This window comes from Periophthalmus magnuspinnatus, chromosome 16 (genome assembly GCF_009829125.3).
Source record: "Periophthalmus magnuspinnatus isolate fPerMag1 chromosome 16, fPerMag1.2.pri, whole genome shotgun sequence".
Taxonomy (NCBI): domain Eukaryota; kingdom Metazoa; phylum Chordata; class Actinopteri; order Gobiiformes; family Gobiidae; genus Periophthalmus; species Periophthalmus magnuspinnatus.
In genome coordinates this window covers 29852855-29870526 of record NC_047141.1, presented here as the reverse complement: position 1 = coordinate 29870526, position 17672 = coordinate 29852855, and the positions used below count along the sequence as shown (strand labels likewise).

The 17672-nt window shown below is 43.9% G+C and overlaps 1 protein-coding gene across 1 annotated transcript in view; it reads right to left on the bottom strand.

Moving 5' to 3' along the window:
• ephb6 (eph receptor B6) overlaps window positions 1–17672 on the bottom strand; it is a 133305-nt gene that overhangs the window by 66463 nt on the left and 49170 nt on the right. The gene's annotated exons all lie outside the window — the stretch shown is intronic.

Here is a 17672-nt window from a genome sequence, read left to right as displayed (position 1 = left end):
TTGGGGCGGTTTGAAGCGTCTGGGATGAGAATCAGCTCATGCAAATTCGAGGCCATGGTTCTCGACTGGAAAAAGGCGGTGCCCTCTTCAGGTGGGTGGAGCGCCTCGGCTTCAAGTGGAGCAGTTCAAGTATCTCGGGGTCTTGTTCATGAGAGATTGACAGTTGGATCAGTGCAGCTTCTGCCACGATCCGGTCATTGTATCGGTCTGTCGTGGTAAAGAAGGAACTGACTCGAAAGGCAAAGCTCTCGATTTACCGGTCAATCTACGCTCCTGCCCTCACCTATGGTCATGAGCTTTAGGTAATGACCGAAAGGACAAGATCGCCCATACAAGCGGCCGAAATGGGTTTGGCCAGGCGCTCTCTTATTTTTTATTTATTTATTTTAATTAGGACAGTGCATATTAATCAACATGCCAACAAACAGCATCAATGTAAATATGCCGGAATTATCCCAACAGCGAGTTTACATCCGTCGTCCTAAGGCAGGTCAGAAACAGAACATTTAGAGAAACACACAAAAGTGCACATAGACACGACAACAAGCGAACCACGATAGACCATTCTCTGAGTTTAAGACGCCCCAAGAAGAAGATAATCTACCTGTGTGAGCATGTTTGATTATTTTTTAATGTTTCAGAGTGTTCTTGAAAGTTGAAAAGGCCCCACAGTTCCAGACATGTGCAGGTAATGTGTTCCATGACTGTGATCCTCTGATAGACGTCACCGTTTGGACAAATTTGGTCCTGCGTCTCTGTACGTCACAGTCTCCTCTGGTCAATGCTCTCGTGTCCACTCAGTCAGTCATTTTTTTACTTATAAAATCCATTAACGGTGGAGGAGCGAGTCCATTTAAAACTTTAAAAATAAGGCAAGCATCCGTAAATACCTGATAACTTTCAAGATCCAAAATATTACACTTAGTTAAGATATTACAATAGTGATACTGTAGAGGCTTTTTTTTCCCAGTGTTTTCAATGTTTTTTTGAAGAGGGACTTGAGGGGCTTTAGGGGCAGAGATAGGGTGAGGAGCGCAGTCACATGGGAGGAGCTCGGAGGACGCGTCTGGGGTGAGGGAAGTCTGGGAGTCCCTGCGAACCTGCCCCGGATAAGTGGAAGAAAATGGATGGATGTTTCTCATGCCAGTTTTAGCTAATGGGAAACACAAGGCGATACGACTGAAAGATTAATTGGAATAGAATAAAACGTCAAGGTAATTACATTAAATTTTATAATGTCCCACAGAGAACAAAATACCCTGGGATACGTGTATGAATAGTACGTGTATGTATAGTTTAGAGCGCTACAAACATGTTCTTAATATTACAGTCTTCTGCAAAGTGTAAATAAATACAAATACAAACTGCAAACCGAATACACATCTCCAGTTTCATCTTAAAAACTCAAAAACTGTTTTCTGATCTATGTTATAATGTTTCCTCGTCACAAACAGACCTGGAGTTGTGTTTTTTTGTTTCATTCACATGTTTAACACACAAATGCTGCATATTTAGACTTTAGAGTTCTTCTCCCAAACTGAAAACACTCCGTTCCACCTTGTGATGTCATCGTGTGGTAATACAGGAAGTGCTCCAATGTGTTTTTAAACTCCATACACCTTTATTTCTAGAATCATTTGGATCATTTCAGCTCCTGGAATTGATAACTAACTAAGCAAAAAGGTAAAACGTAGCTGTTGACTTGAAAACTACCACTTCGTGACATCACAAAGTGGAACAGAGCGTTTTGAGCTTTGGAGATGTGGACAGACTGATGATAAATAGTTACTAAAACATGTGTGAATGAAACAAAACACAACTCCAGGTCTGTTTTGGAGGCGAAAACAACATTATAACAAGGCTTAACACTCAGGAGAGTCAGTTTTGTGTAATATTGGACTTTTAATTGCAAGAAGAATGTCAGAAAAATACCATTACATACTGTATTTTTCTAAAACATTTCAGCCCAACGGTTTAAATACCAAAACGGTGAACCAAGAGAAGCTGCTGGTGTTGATTGATAGCAGTTTTGAAGAGGCTTTACCATGAAAAAGTGCAACAATACTTTGAACTTAAAAATAAACTGCTATGGTAGTGTTGTGTTTTCGGTGGTTGGTATCACGTCTCTGTATCGTCCATGGATTTTCCCCGCGGCGGGCTGACTCATACGCAGCGAGTGGAGTCCGTTTGTAGCCCTGTTACTCTGGTTCTCTCCAGGTACTCACCACTGCCCCGAGACAAACGCAACATGTGTAGGTGTATTGTTCAAATAAATCCCAAAGTGTGTCAGAGCGGGGCCGGTCCCTCCTACTTTCTGTTCAGGAAATAGACGGAAAAAAGCATCAGAAAGTGTCCAACTGTGGGATGTGCTAATTACGCCTGTCATGATAAACCAATTTAAAAGTGCGATGTATTTTAACCAAAAATATCACGATAATATTGAAAGTATCTAATGCACGTGTCAAACTCAAGGCCCGGGGACCAAATGCGGCCCGCCACATCATTTCATGTGGCCCGCGAGAAGATAAATTAAAAGGCATGACTGTCATTTTAAAATAAGTCTGTGCTGCTTTAATGTGTGCACTGACAATAAACTAATGAGATTTTCCCAGCAAGTGAAACTGAGAAATATTTGCAAATGATCATCACAAAATGTTCATGAAGAGGAAAATTGTCGGCGTGGAAGGAAGTTGGGAGGAAGAAAGGTGAAAGTGAATACAAGTTTGTGCTTTGAGGAGAAAAACCTGTATGTTTTTTGTGTTTTGAGGCGGGGTCGGTACAATCTACATCGACATTTTGACACCAAACACGGAGCTAAGTATGAAAAGGTTAGTCTGCAAGAAAAACAACAAATTGTCCAATAATTAAAAGGCTGTAAAAGGACGAATTTGAAGCAGAGCTGAAGGTCTGTGAGGAGGTGTGTCCCGACCAGATACACACGTTTAAAAATGTCAGTTTATCACAGAAACTGTGATTTAACAAGTTAAAAAGTAATTACATTTATTTTACATGACATTCGGTTACATTTAGTGACATTTACACTGCCGCACAGTCACATCTGGCCCTTGATGGCGGCCATTTTGCTGATGTGGCCCTCGGTGAAAATGAGTTTGACGCCCCTGATCTAATGCCACTGACACAAAAACAGCAAAAACTTAAGCAGTTTAAGAATCAAACCCTTATCTCAAAAAAACATAATGTAAAACGGAAAAAAACAGTCAAACTAAAAAAAAAAACTGAGACAAATTCATCAGTCAAACTCCAAATTTATTGAAAAATTGGCTGCACCTGATGTGTAAAGTTTAATCTATGGATTGGATGGAAACAAACAATCTGGAACAACTCAAGCTTGATATTACAAACAGAGAGAAATTCTACTTCAAATAAAAGAGACATCAGTAGTATTTGTTTCTCAAATAAATAAAATAAATGATGTCTCTCTCTATAGTAGTTAATTTGGCCGAGGTGACTGTTAGCTTGGTCGCTAATGAGTCAACAGAAAAGGAGGGGCACTTGCCGGTCTCGACTACACTCCAGCGTATCAGCAAAGCATTCTGGGATTTGAAGTATTAGCATGTGCTATATACCGGCGGGCCAACTCTAATGCACATTTGGTATGATCTCACGGACCAGATATAATTACACCGCAGGCCAGATCTGGACCCCGGGCCCCGAGTTTGACAAATGTGATGTAAAAAAAACAAGAGCTGAAATAAATAGTAGAAGAAGAAGAAGCTAACAGGCTGCACTGAAGTCAAAATCCACTCACTCTGTACTCGATGGTGTTTTTAAAATGTTTTTTTATGTTTATTTGACAGAGGGAAATATGTCTCATGAACTCCTGCTAATTTTAAGTAGTAAGGTAAAACTATAGCCACAGCTGCCCTGGGGTAGACTGCCAAAAGCAAGGCTGCCACTCTGACCGCCGACAATCACTCACATGCCTTTTTTTTTTTTTTATTTCTAGACAGAACATCACAAAAATTCACACTACGAATGGGACGATAAACAATAATATCACTTATCGTGATAAAAGGGTTGACAATAATCATTAGTGGCGCTTTTTATATAATCGTGATCATCGCCAACAAAGTTAATCTCCATTGTGTCACCAGAATGTGCGTAAAAAAACTACTTCTTCACATCCATTTTCAACATTTTCAAACTGTCAGGTACAAAAATTATCGTGATATAATCGTTAATCGCAATCACGTATTTTCTGGACTTAAAGATAAAATGTCTGTTCTTGGTTTCGGATTTTGTAAAATAGATTTCCCCAAAAATGCGACTTATATCTGTTTTTTTTCTTCATTATTACGCATTTTTTTGCTGGTGCGACTTATACTCCAGAGCGACGTATCGTTCGGAAAATTTATACTAGACAAAGTGAGTTAAAACCGAACTTTATCCAAGCGGAAATCGATCCGCCAACCTTCGATCAGTAACTATAATGAGTCTTAGAGGCCACCGTACGTAAAAGCGATTCATCAAACGCACATAAACATGACAGAACCCGCGTGTTTTGGTTCCACTGGCCTTGGTTTCTTCTTCTTCTTCTTCTTTTGAGGCGTATTACATAACGCGCACAGAGAAAATGGAGTAATAAGTGCGCATTACCTTGGGCGTCACCACCTTTGTGAGCGAGCCGCCGTGTATCAGATGTGCAAATGTTTTATCCGCGCCAATTACTCCGTACAGCTGCTCCGGAGATGAAAAGAGAGCGTGATTCAAGGCTGTGGCGGTGAGTGACAAGCGTGGCCCTTTCTGTTGTATCACACAGGAGTTATGTATTAGCCCCGATCGTCATTATTCACCTCCGCACAACAGAAACGGACAAAAGGTCTCGACACCCTATCGCGCCGCTTTCACTCCTCAGGGCTGTCCGCCGCTGGGTTCTCGCGGCGGTGGCAGGAGAATGAATGGAATCACATATGACGGAGCGCGTTCACGATCCGGCTCAATTGGAATAATGATCCGATGATAGATAGAAGCAGATAGAGGAGTGCGGGGAGCTGTCACCCAAACGGACGGACAGGACAGTGCCGGGATTCACAGGCTGTCGGACGCACGGGAGAAAGATGGAAGCGGAAACAAAACTCAGGGGGTATAAGCGGAACGGGGTGTGGGACGGGGGAAAAGTTGGGAGATAAAAACAAGGGAATTACAGTGGATCTTAAACGAAAACTGTGGAGAAGAGTAGTGTTCACGAAGAATCCAACATGGCGACGCAGACAAACGGACTTCAGCCTATTTTAGCAGAAAAATCTGACTGTTTTGAGAGCGAGAAAGAAAGAGACAGAGAGAAAGAGAGAGGAAGAGAAAGAGACAGAGGTGGAGAGAGTCAGAGAGAGAAAGAGACAGAGAAAGGGAGAGAAAGAGACAGAGGTGGAGAGAGTCAGAGAGAGAAAGAGACAGAGAGAGGGAGAGAAAGAGACAGAGGTGGAGAGAGTCAGAGAGAGAAAGAAAGAGACAGAGGTGGAGAGAGTCAGATAGAGAAAGAGACAGAGAGAGGGAGAGAAAGAGACAGAGAGAGGGAGAGAAAGGGACAGAGGAGGAGAGAGTCAGAGAGAGAAAGAGAGAGAGAAAAGGACAGAGGAGGAGAGAGTCAGAGAGAGAAAGAGAGAGAGACAGGGAGAGAAAGAGACAGAGGTGGAGAGAGTCAGAGAGAGGAAGAGACAGAGAGAGGGAGAGAAAGAGACAGAGGTGGAGAGAGTCAGAGAGAGAAAGAGAGAGAAAGAAAGAGACAGAGGTGGAGAGAGTCAGATAGAGAAAGAGACAGAGAAAGGGAGAGAAAGAGACAGAGGTGGAGAGAGTCAGAGAGAGAAAGAGACAGAGAGAGGGAGAGAAAGAGACAGAGGTGGAGAGAGTCAGAGAGAGAAAGAGACAGAGAGAGGGAGAGAAAGAGACAGAGGTGGAGAGAGTCAGAGAGAGAAAGAAAGAGACAGAGGTGGAGAGACTCAGATAGAGAAAGAGACAGAGAGAGGGAGAGAAAGAGACAGAGAGAGGGAGAGAAAGGGACAGAGGAGGAGAGAGTCAGAGAGAGAAAGAGAGAGAGAAAAGGACAGAGGAGGAGAGAGTCAGAGAGAGAAAGAGAGAGAGACAGGGAGAGAAAGAGACAGAGGTGGAGAGAGTCAGAGACAGAAAGAGACAGAGAGAGGGAGAGAAAGAGACAGAGGTGGAGAGAGTCAGAGAGAGAAAGAAAGAGACAGAGGTGGAGAGAGTCAGATAGAGAAAGAGACAGAGAGAGGGAGAGAAAGAGACAGAGAGAGGGAGAGAAAGGGACAGAGGAGGAGAGAGTCAGAGAGAGAAAGAGAGAGAGAAAAGGACAGAGGAAGAGAGAGTCAGAGAGAGAAAGAGAGAGAGACAGGGAGAGACAGAGAGGGAGAAAGACAGAGTAAGAGAGGGAGAGACAGAGAGAGGGAGAAAGAGAGAGGCAAAGAGAGAAAGAGGGGGAGACAGAGAGAAAGAGGGAGAGAGAGAAAGAAAGAGGGAGAGAGAGACAGAAAGAAGGGGAGGAGAGAGAAAGAGAGAGAGACATAGATAGAGAGAGACACAGAGACAGAGAGAGAGAGAGACATAGAGAGAGATGGAAGTGGACAGAAAACTCAGGGGGTGTAAACAGTTTGTGTGAGACGGGGGAAAAGTTGAAAAGTTGGGAGATAAAAACAAAGGAATTACAGCGAATCTTAAACAAAAACAGGGGAGAAGTGTAGTGTGATTGTGACGCTGATATTGTTTTTTTCTAAGTTTGCAGTTTTGTGTGTTCACGAAGTCTTGAGAATCCAACATGGCGACGCAGACAGACGCACTTCAGCCGATTTTAGCTGAAAAATAGACTGTTGTGTTTGTGAAAAACCTGCAGAGAGAAGTGATTTGTGCATTTTGTGGATGGGTGAGGCGCCTGTGCTTTTTTCTCAGCTGGATTTAGCTAAAGTTTGATTTTTTCAGCTCGTTCCACTGTGACGTTTTGACCAATCAGCGTAAAGCGTCTCTATAAAGAGTAAAAGACACTTGATAAATAGATAAAAAAATAAATAGATAAATAGATAAAAAACCTTCATTATCAGCACCGTAATATCTAAGGGAGATACAAAATGCATTTAAATGTATTCAAATCTAAGAAAATGATTAATAATGCAGCTTCACCTCCATTGAAAAAACGCATTCAACTTTTTTTCAAACAAACTCCCTGATCCGTCTCTGTGAACCAAAATTGCAATAGTTCCAACAAGATGGACAGCCTTTGCTCTGTCACCTTTTTGTTTTATACCATTTCTATCTCTCCCTCTCTCTCCCTCCTTTCCTTACTTTTACTCTCTCTTTATCTCTGTCTCTCTTTTTTTTCTTTTTTTTTCCCTCTCTTTTCCCTCCTCCCTCTCTTCTAGCTCTCCCTCCCTCTTCTCTCCCGCTCTTCTATCTCTTCCTCCCTCTCGTCTATCTCTCCCTCTCTCCTTTCTATCTCTCCCCTCTCTTCTCTCCCTCCATCTCTTCTATCTCTCCCTCTCCTATCTCTCCCTCTCTCTTCTATCTCTCCCTCTCCTATCTCTCCCTTGTCTCTTCTCTCTCTCCCTCCCTCTCTTCTCTCTCTCCCTCCCTCTTCTCTCCCGCTCTTCTATCTCTTCCTCCCTCTCGTCTATCTCTCCCTCTCTCCTTTCTATCTCTCCCCTCTCTTCTCTCCCTCCATCTCTTCTATCTTTCCCGCTCCTATCTCTCCCTCTCTCTTCTATCTCTCCCTCTCCTATCTCTCCCTCTCTCTTCTATCTCTCCCTCTCCTATCTCTCCCTTGTCTCTTCTCTCTCTCCCTCCCTCTCTTCTCTCTCTCCCTCCCTCTCTTCTCTCCCTCTATTTCTCCTATCTCTCCCTTGTTTCTTCTCTCTCCCTCTCTTCTCTCCCTCCCTATCTTCTATCTCTCTCTCTCCCTCTCTTCTCTCCCTCTCTTTCTCCTATCTCTCCCTTGTCTCTTCTCTCTCCCTCCCTCTCTTCTATCTCTCCCTCTCCTATCTCTCCCTTGTCTCTTCTCTCTCTCCCTCTGCTATCTCTCCCTTGTCTCTGCTCTCTCTCCCTCTGTTCTCTCCTTCACTGTCTTCTCTCCCTCCCTCTCTTCTCTCCCTCCCTCTCTTCTATCTCTCCCTCTCCTACCCCCCTCTCTCTCCCCCCTCTCTTCTATCTCTCCCTCTCCTATCTCTAACTTGTCTCTTCTCTCCCCCCTCTCTTCTCTCCCCCCTCTCTTCTCTCCCTCCCTCTCTCCTATCTCTCCCTTGTCTCTTCTATCTCTCCCTTGTCTCTTCTCTCCCTCCCTCTCTCCTATCTCTCCCTTGTCTCTTCTCTCTCTCCCTCTCTTCTCTCCCTCCCTCTCTCCTATCTCTCCCTTGTCTCTTCTCTCTCTCCCCCCTCTCTTCTATCTCTCCCTTGTCTCTTCTCTCTCTCCCTCTCTTCTCTCCCTCCCTCTCTCCTATCTCTCCCTTGTCTCTTCTCTCTCTCCCTCTCTTCTCTCCCTCCCTCTCTCCTATCTCTCCCTTGTCTCTTCTACCTCTTCCTCTCTTCATATGATGATTTTTAATATCTGTAGGACACATCATTTCTTGGACATGTGGACATTTTATTGTATTCTAATGTTAATGATAAAGTGATTTTTGATAAACTGTTTCTCTTTTTAGTGCATTTTAATGTGTTGACGTGCCCAGGGACTGCACCGGTAGCTAAATCTGGTACAAATCATCTTTTTTTTTTGTTGTTGTAAGATTAATGATTTTGTACATGGTCCAGACAAATAAAGGATAAAGAAAAAGAGGGAGACGTGTTTGTTTGATCGCTCTCATCATTGGTTCTTTCAGTGAGACGTCCCAGACTGATGTATAAAACCATGTTTGTTTTATATTAAAATCTTTGTCCTTCAGTGACCAGACTCAGCCTCTGAATCTGAACACCGCGTTTTTACGTTTGTGTCAACACCTGATAGTGACCGGTACTGTCCTGATGGTGGCGCTGTATAAACATGAGACTTTGACTGACGCAGTAGTCGCTAAATAAAATTGATTGATTGATTAAGTGTAAACTGATGTGAGAGTTTATGAGCGAAAACAAGGAAATAATGTGTATGTTTTCTATTAAACAGAACAGAAACACTGCTCAGTTTCTCCTTCCTGTCTCTCTCTCTTCCCCCTCTCCTCTTCCTCATATCTTTTCCGCCTTTCTCCCCCCTCTCTCTCTTTCTCTCCTGTCCCTCCTCTGCCCCCTCTCTTTCTTTCTCTCCTCCCCATCTCCTCTCCCTACTCTCTCTTACCCCCTTCTCCCTCTACCCTCTCTCTTCCCCCTCTCTCTACTCTCCCTCTTCTCCCCCCTTTCTTACCTGTTTTCTCCTCTCCACCCCCCCACTCTCCCCTCCACTTCTCTCCTCTCTCTCGCTCCTCTCCCTCGTGTCTCTCCTCTCTCTTCCCCCTCTCTCTCTCTACTCTCCCTTCTCCCCCTCTTTCTTCCCTGTTTTCTCCTCTCCACCCCCTCCCCTCCCTCTCCCCTCCACCTCTCTCTCGCTCCTGTCTCCCCTCTCTCTCCCCCCTCTCTCTCCTCTCCCTCTACCCTCTCTCTTCCCCCCTCTCTCTCTTCCCTGTTTTCATCTCTCCACCCCCCCTCCCTTCACTCTCCCCTCTCTCTCACTCCTCTCCCTCCTGTCTCCCCTCTCTCTCCCCCCTCTCTCTCCTCTCCCTCTAGCCTCTCCCTTCCCCCCTCTCTCTCTACTCTCCCTCTTCTCTCCCTTCTCCCCCCCTTTTTCTTCCCTGTTTTCTCCTCTCCACCCCCCCTCCTCCCTCCACTCTCCCCTCCACCTCTCTCCTCTCTCTTGCTCCTGTCTCCCCTCTCTCTCTCCCCCCTCTCTCTCCTCTCTCGCTCCTCTCTCGTCTCTCTCCTCCCTCCTTCTCTCTTTTATATTTTGATCACAGTGTAGAGACTTTGCAGGTCACAAAACCTCTGAGTCATTTTAAGTTCAAAATTTTCTGTGTCTTAGGTCGACGTTCAAAAATCAGACAAGTCGAAAGAGGGAGAGAGAGGGAGAGAGAGAGAAAGAGAGGGAGAGAGGGAGAAAGAGAGGGAGAGAGGGAGAAAGAGAGGGAGAGAGGGAGAAAGAGAGGGAAAGAGGGAGAAAGAAAGGTGGGGCTGAGACAGAGAGAGAGAAAGAGAGGGGGGCGGAGACAGAGAGAGAGAGAGAGAAGGAAAGAGGGAGAGAGAGGGAGAGAGAAAGGGAAAGAGGGAGAGAGAGAGAAAGAGAGGGGGGCAGAGACAGAGAAAGAGGGAGAGAGGGAGAAAGAGAGGGTGTTGGAGGTATAAATGGATGTAATACGACTATTTACCCAGAAAGTCTCATAATGTTTTAAGTTTTATTCATACAAAGTTTATCAGGACATAAATCACAGATACTGAACACATTTGGATCAATTTTGTCTTATTTTATTTTACTTTAAAAATATAAATCGTTGATATTTGGGTATTTTGCAGATCCTTAAAGCGTCAGTATCGGAATCGGTATCAGAACTGAAAAAGCAGGATCGATTTATCCCTAAACTGTAAGATATTGAATTATTCCCGTCAAGAGTGTGTTGAAGTTCATATTGATCATAAATAAAATACAAAATGTGGTTATTTAAATCATTTCCAGCCCTCAGAGTAAAAGTAATAAAACATATTCCCGTCGAATCAAAAGCCGCTTCATTAAACTCCAAACATTCCAGCTTTACCCCTGGATCTTTATGAAACCCTGACCCTTTACCCACAATGCCCCTCTCCCCTCCTGATGCGGCTTTTGTTTTTCTCTGATGAAAAAGACCAGATTAGGAGGAGGGGCGATGGGAACGAGAGAGCTGAGGAGGAGGAGAAGGAGAAAAATAAGGACAACTCATCTTTGTGATTTGATTTGAACTGAAATACCAGAGAGAGAGAAAGAAAGAGAGAGAAAGAGGGGGAGAGAGGGAGAAAGAAAGGGAGAGAAAGAGGGGGAGAGAGGGAGAAAGAGAGGGGGGTGGAGACAGAGCGAGAGAGAGAAATAGAGGGAAAGAGGGAGAGAGAGAGAGGGAAAAAGAGAGGGGCAGAGACAGAGAGAAAGAGGGAAAGAGGAAGAGAGAAAGAGAGAGAGGGAGAAAGAGAGAGAGGGAGAAAGAGAGGGGGGCGGAGACAGAGAGAGAGAGAAAGAGAGGGAAAGAGGGAGAGAGAAAGAGAGAGAGAGGGAGAAAGAGGGGGCGGAGACAGAGAGAAAGAGAGGGAAAGAGGGAGAAAGACAGAGAAAGAGGGAGAGAGAAAGAGAGAGAGAGGGAGAGAGAGGGAGAAAGAGAGAGAGAGAGGGAGGGAGAAAGAGGGAGAGAGAAAGGGAGGGAAAGAGGGAGAAAGAGAGACAGAAAGAGAAAAAGAGAGGGAGACAATGAGAGACAGAGAGAGAGAAAGAGAGGGAAAGAGGGAGAGAGAGAAAGAGGGAGAGAGAGGGAGAAAGAGAGAGAAAGAGGGTGGGAGAAAGAGGGAGAGAGGGAGGGAGAAAGAGAGAGACAGAGAGAGAGAGGGAGAAAGAAAGAGGGGGACAGAGAGAGAGGGAGAAAGAGAGTGACAGAGGGTAAGAAAGAGAGAAACAGAGAGGGTGAGGAACACAGAGAGAGAGGGAGACAGAGAGAGTCGTGCTGAGGCGGAGACGAGGGCAGGACACAAACGGAACAGGACATATGCAAACGAACAACTGTGGGCCATTTAAACAAACCCAAAACTCACTGACAACACAAGAGGAACAACATCAATCTGACTTATTTACAGGGCCTTTATTATTATTATTATTATTATTATTATTATTATTATTATTATTATTACTATTATTACTATAATTTAGCACATTATACATTACCTACACCTAAATTATCTAGCAATAATAAAGAAACTATACAAAATCCCCTCGTTCTTTTCCCTGCTCTCTCTTTGGCCCCGCCCACTGCCTCGCCCTGACTCCTCCTTTGGACTCCACCTTCCCCCTGAGCTCCACCCAGAGGCTTTCATTACTGGGCTATCTCACCTGTCTCCACCTGGCTTTGGGGGAGCTGTCGTTTTCTTGCATAAAACAGTGTAAATGACTCTGAGTTTGTCCTTTTCTTTGCCCTTCAAGCTGTTTCTTTAATTCAAATTTGTTTATTCCTAATTTGGTTTGATATACTGTCATTTATCCTAATTATTTCTCCTCTTTGTATTTCCCAGACCAAACCACTGCTTCACTGCTTCACTGCCCCATGTCTCTCCTCCCAAAAGTCCAATAACCCGACTCTATAATCCTCTCCATAAATGTGTAACTGGAGTTTAGTCGCTGCTGTTTCTTTAGTTCATTTCACTAAAGACACAACCTGGAATCAGTCGCATGATATTTTTCTCAACGATTACTATATTTTTTTATTGACTGATAACTTATTAGATCACAGAAAGTCTTTAAACATGAAATTTCAACCAAATTTGACTCGGATGACACTTAAAACAGACCTTTAGCCAGGATATAGTCGTTTTGTCTGAGATCAATCAACGTTTCCTTCTCCACTTTTATTTTCTTTAACCCTATAGTGTCGGATGTTATCGCCGCTCATAGACTCGCCGAGGTATGTGGCTTTTTAAATATGTTACTGTCATTACGGTAATGTGCTGACATCGACCTTGAAGACGACCAATCAGAGCGCAGGGCCCGCCGGTATTGTCCCAGTCAGTTATTTGATGTGTCAAAGGAAAAGTCAGGATGGATAGAGGTGTAAAATAGAGATAGTAGTGTAAAAAAAAAGGTAAAAGTACGCGCTGATACTCCCTTTAACATGATTTTTATGGCTAGCATGATCTGCAGCTGTCCATAGGGGGCGCCAACAGCTTCACGACTCTTTATTGTGATGACGTTTACGGCGACGTCAGCTCCTATTGGACACCGCAGTTTTCTAACCCAGAACTCAGTGGACATGTTTCTTTTATTAAGTCGTTTTAGATCAATATTGTGATTTAAAATGTGCAAATTATAAGGAAATAATCTGCAGGTGTCAGAGATTAAAGGTGTAGCGCAGACACAAGCACATAAATAAACTTGGACAAAATGGTTTCCAACAAAAACACCAAATTCCCCAGTGTATTTACTTCACAGATGTGTTTTCTTGAACTGTATGTGGCTTCTCTATGTGTGCTCTTAAATAATCTCCCAGTACGAATAAATAAATAAGCCGAAGTTTTATATAACACATTCAAAACGATACATACGAGACATATTCTTTTCGCAGAGGAGACATTGAAAGGCAAAAGATGTGGCAGCTCGTCAGTTAAGTTGGAAGAATACGGATAATATAGAGGCAAGAAAACAAATGTAAACGCCTGGAGCAAAAGAAAAGAAAATGGTTTACGGAGAGAATCATGGGCACTGGGTTAAAAGACTAACCTACCTCCCCCTTTTATCTCTCTCTTCTCTCTTCTGCCCTCTCTCCCTGTCACTTTCTCTTCCCCTGTCTTTTTCATTTCTCCCTCCTCCTCCTCCTCTCTCTCTGTCTATCTCTATTTCTCTCTCGTGTCCCTCCCTCGTCTGCTCTTCCACTTCTTTCAGCTCGGAGCCCTGGGGTCAAATAACCATATCTCCATCTCGGAAACACTTCCCATCTCTGAACCGTAAAGAAAGAAGAAAAAAGTCATGCAATCTCTCTCTCTCTTTCTTCCTCTTACTCAATCTCACTCTCTCTGTCTCTCTTTCGTTCTTTCTCTCACTGACCTCACACTTTCTCTCTCCCCCCCTCCAAACATGTACCTTCCTTCCCTTCCTCTCTCTCTACTCCTCCTCTCTTCCTCTCTCTCCACACCTCTTTCTTTCTTGTCACTTCCTGTCCTTCCCTTTCTGTTTTTCTCTCTAACCTCTTTCAACATGCCTCTCCTCTTTTCTCTTATTTACCTTCCTTCTGTCCCCCTCTTCAATGTGTCTCTGTCAACCCCCTCTGTCCCCATCTTTCTCTCTCTCATTCATCTTTTTATCATTTCTACCTTTCTTTTTACTTCCCAACTTGCTTGTTAATTACTCTCCCTCTTTTTTGCCTTTTTTCTCTTTTCACCTCTCTCTCTTCTCCCTCCCTCTCTTCTATTACTCTCTCCCTCCCTCTCTCTTCTATCACTTTCTCCCTGTCATCTATCTCTTTGTCATTCTCTGTCTCTTTATCTCTATCTCTCCCTCTTATTTTCCCCTCTTTTTCCCTTTCAACCTCTCTCCTCCTTCTCTCCCTGCCTCCCTCTTTTCTCTTCTCTCTCTCTTCTAGCTCTCCCTCCCTCTTCTATCTCTCCTGCTCTTCTATCTCTTCCTCCCTCTCTTCTATCTCTCCTTCCTCTCTTCTCTCCCTCCCTCCTTTCTATCTCTCCCCCTCTCTTCACTTCCTTCCTCTCTTCTATTGCTCTCTTCTCTCCCTACCTCTCTTCCCTCCCCCCTCTCTTCTCTCTCTCATCCTTCTCTCTCTTCTATCTCTCCCTCCCTTCTTCTCTCCCTCTCTCTTCTGTCTCCCTCTCTTCTCTCCGTCCCTCTCTTCTATCTCCCTCTCGTCTATCTCCCTCTCGTCTATCCCTCCCTCTCTTCTGTCTCTCCCTCCCTCCTTCCCTCTTCTATCTCTCCCTCCCTCCTCTCCCTCTCACTCGCTGTTCTATCTCTCTTCCCTCCGTCCTCTTCTATCTCTTCTCTCTATCCCTCTTCTCTCCCTCTCATCTCTCTCTCCATTTCTCTCTCTCTTGCAGAAACAGATGAATTGCTCGTCGTTCGTCTGCAGCTGCTCGCCGTGTTCTTCAGTTTCTAAACTACATCAAATACAGATTAATGACTCGTCCTGATGTGACTCTGACGTCCACAGGGGGCGACACTGGCGGCGTGACGTGACTCTGACGGCGTGACGTGACTCTGACGTCCACGGGGGGGCGACACTGGTGGCGTGACTCTGATGTCCACGGAGGGGCGACACTGGCGGCGTGACTCTGACGTCCACAGGGGGGCGACACTGCCGTTGCGGTGGAGGTTTTTGTCTTTGTTGAGGACAGACTGAGGCGGAGTCACATGTTTCAGACTCTGTAATATTTACTTTGGGCTTTGAAGACGGTTTGTGGTCGATGCCTCATAGTTTTTATAGACAGTTTCGATTTCCAGTATCTGAACGTGGAGGTGGAAACTTCTCAGTCTACAAAAATCCAACAAACTCCGAACAAAATGCTTTCCTTGAGTTTTTGTATTTAGACAAGTTCCAACTCTGCTCAAATGTGTGAAACTTCTTGTCGACCTTGTGAGATTATTTTCTGTTTTTACTCACTTGTCCCAGTAAGAAAAATGATTCAAAAAGATAAAAATCGTTCAGGGTAGGGTTCTCAAAAGTAGAAATTTACTCAAAAAACGAGAATTATAACTAGATACTCATTTGAACAAGTATCAATACTGAAAAAAGGGCTAAATTTTTATCTTGATCTGTAATAGTCCAGTAAAAACACATGACATTAATGAAATTATTCTCTTTTTTTAACTGTACATGAGTTTATAAAGAGTATTGAGCTTCTTTAGTATCTTAAATGTAGTATTGTAAAACTAATTGCAGGAAAAGAACTACAAAAAAATAGATTAGGAAGCATAAAAAGGTGTAATACCTCATTTGTCCAGCAGGGGTTCAGTTATAGTCGCTATGTGGACATTGTTTTTGCGATCGAGACGTTTTGACGCTCACCCAGACGCCGTTTTGAGGTTGATGGGACTGAGTTTAATAAAATAAACTCACCGTCTTCACTAGAGAGCACAGTTTTCATTGAGTTCTCCATATTTCTGCACAGTTTTTGACACGTGAAGTCTTTCTGCGTGTGTGTTCGGTGCAGTTCAGATGATTATTAAACAAAAACATTTCTGTGAGCTCATTTTTGGGCGTGGCGCAGAGGAAACAGCAGCAGCAGTAGTCACTATTCCGGTATTACTTTTACTTCAGATATTTCTTTGAATCCTCTTCTTTGCCGACGGGGCTGCCAGTGGCATTTGGCTTCTCTCGCTGATGTATTTTGAATATTTTATGGACTATATGTAGATAACGATGGCGGCGGTGGTGGTGTACTATGAGTGTAATTAGGAGCCATATTAGGTCTCAGCCACAATCACTCACAGACCAATGATTTGAACTGACCCGAGAGCTGACCCTGGCACAGTCACGCAACCGCACACACACTCGGACACACACACCGAGACTCACACACACACTCGTACACATGGAGGGTCTTTGAACAGAGCGAGGAGGGGGTAGAGGAGAAGGCGGCGGTACAAGAATCTGCAGTTTAACAGTGGAACAGAGGACAGTGGCCCACAGCCATTTAACACCTCAGCACTGTGAGCTCGGAGAAGTCTCTTTTTTATTCACCACAAAACAGACGTGGCTCAGACGTGAAAAGAAAGGAAACATTTTGTTCTGAGCAGCACAAAGGACATTTGAGAAGGAATGTCTGAAACTAGAGCTACAACTATGTGTTTTTCATTATCTATAAAGTATAAACGGAGATGGAGACGGATGATTCGCTGTGCTCCTGTTTGGAAGCGCTAAGTGTTGCTAACGAGTTTCAATATATATTTTCAGTAGCATTTATAAAGATGACGCTTAACTAGTCAAATTACTCAAAACAAGTCATTTTAAAAGAGCACTATGTAACGTTTCTGTCTCTATAGGGTTGACTATGAGAGTTTTAATATGACAGAATAATTAGCGTTTTAAAATTAACCGTATATACTAAAAGATCAATTTTGTTTATTTCTATTCCTTGTAGAAAATGTCAAAATCAGTCTAAATGCACAGACACACACTTTGCATTTGGGAAACGGAAACCCCAGCGGGACAGAGTGGACCGGCCTGTATCTTACGAGAGTTCTGACTGTTGTTTTCACCACAAAAAACACCCAAAGAAGAGGAAAACATGTCGTACTCAATGGGAAGATGTAAAAAGCAGCGTGGATGTTAAATCTGAGCAGACTTGGCTCCTCTGCGCACAGGAGGAATAACGCAACGTTCGATTTTGTGGCTATAGCTGTGACTGTGTGGATTCAGGAAAAGTAGAAAACACACACAACAAATGTGACACAACGGATAGAAATTCAAAAAGACTAAGTACAATTTGACTTTCATGTGGTTAAGAAGTCTGTTGAAGTATCTGTTTAATCGATTATTTATTTGTTATTTTTATTTGCCTAAAATGTTCCACAGTACGACAATAAACTTATCTCCATGGAGAGCAATAAACACACCTGTGACTGAATAAATGCTCTCTCTTCTCTCTCTCCCACTTTTCTGTCTCACCCTCTCCTCTATCGCTCCCTCTCTTCTCGCCGTCCCTCTCGTCTATCTCTTCTCTCCCTCTCTTCTCTCTCCCTCCATCTCCTCTCTCACACGTCCCTCTCTTCTCTCTCTCCATCCCTCTCTTCTCTCTCCATCCATCTCCTCTCTTTCTCTGTCCCTCTCCTCCCTCTCCATTCCTCTCTTCTCTCTCCCTGTTCCTCTCTTCTCTCTCTCCACCCCTCTCTTCTCTCTCTCCATCCCTCTCTTCTCTCTCCATCCATCTCTTCTCTCTCTTCATCCCTCTCTTCTCTCTCTCTATCCCTCTCTTCTCTCTCTCCATCCCTTTTTCCTCTCTCTCCGTCCCTCTCTTCTCTCTCCCTC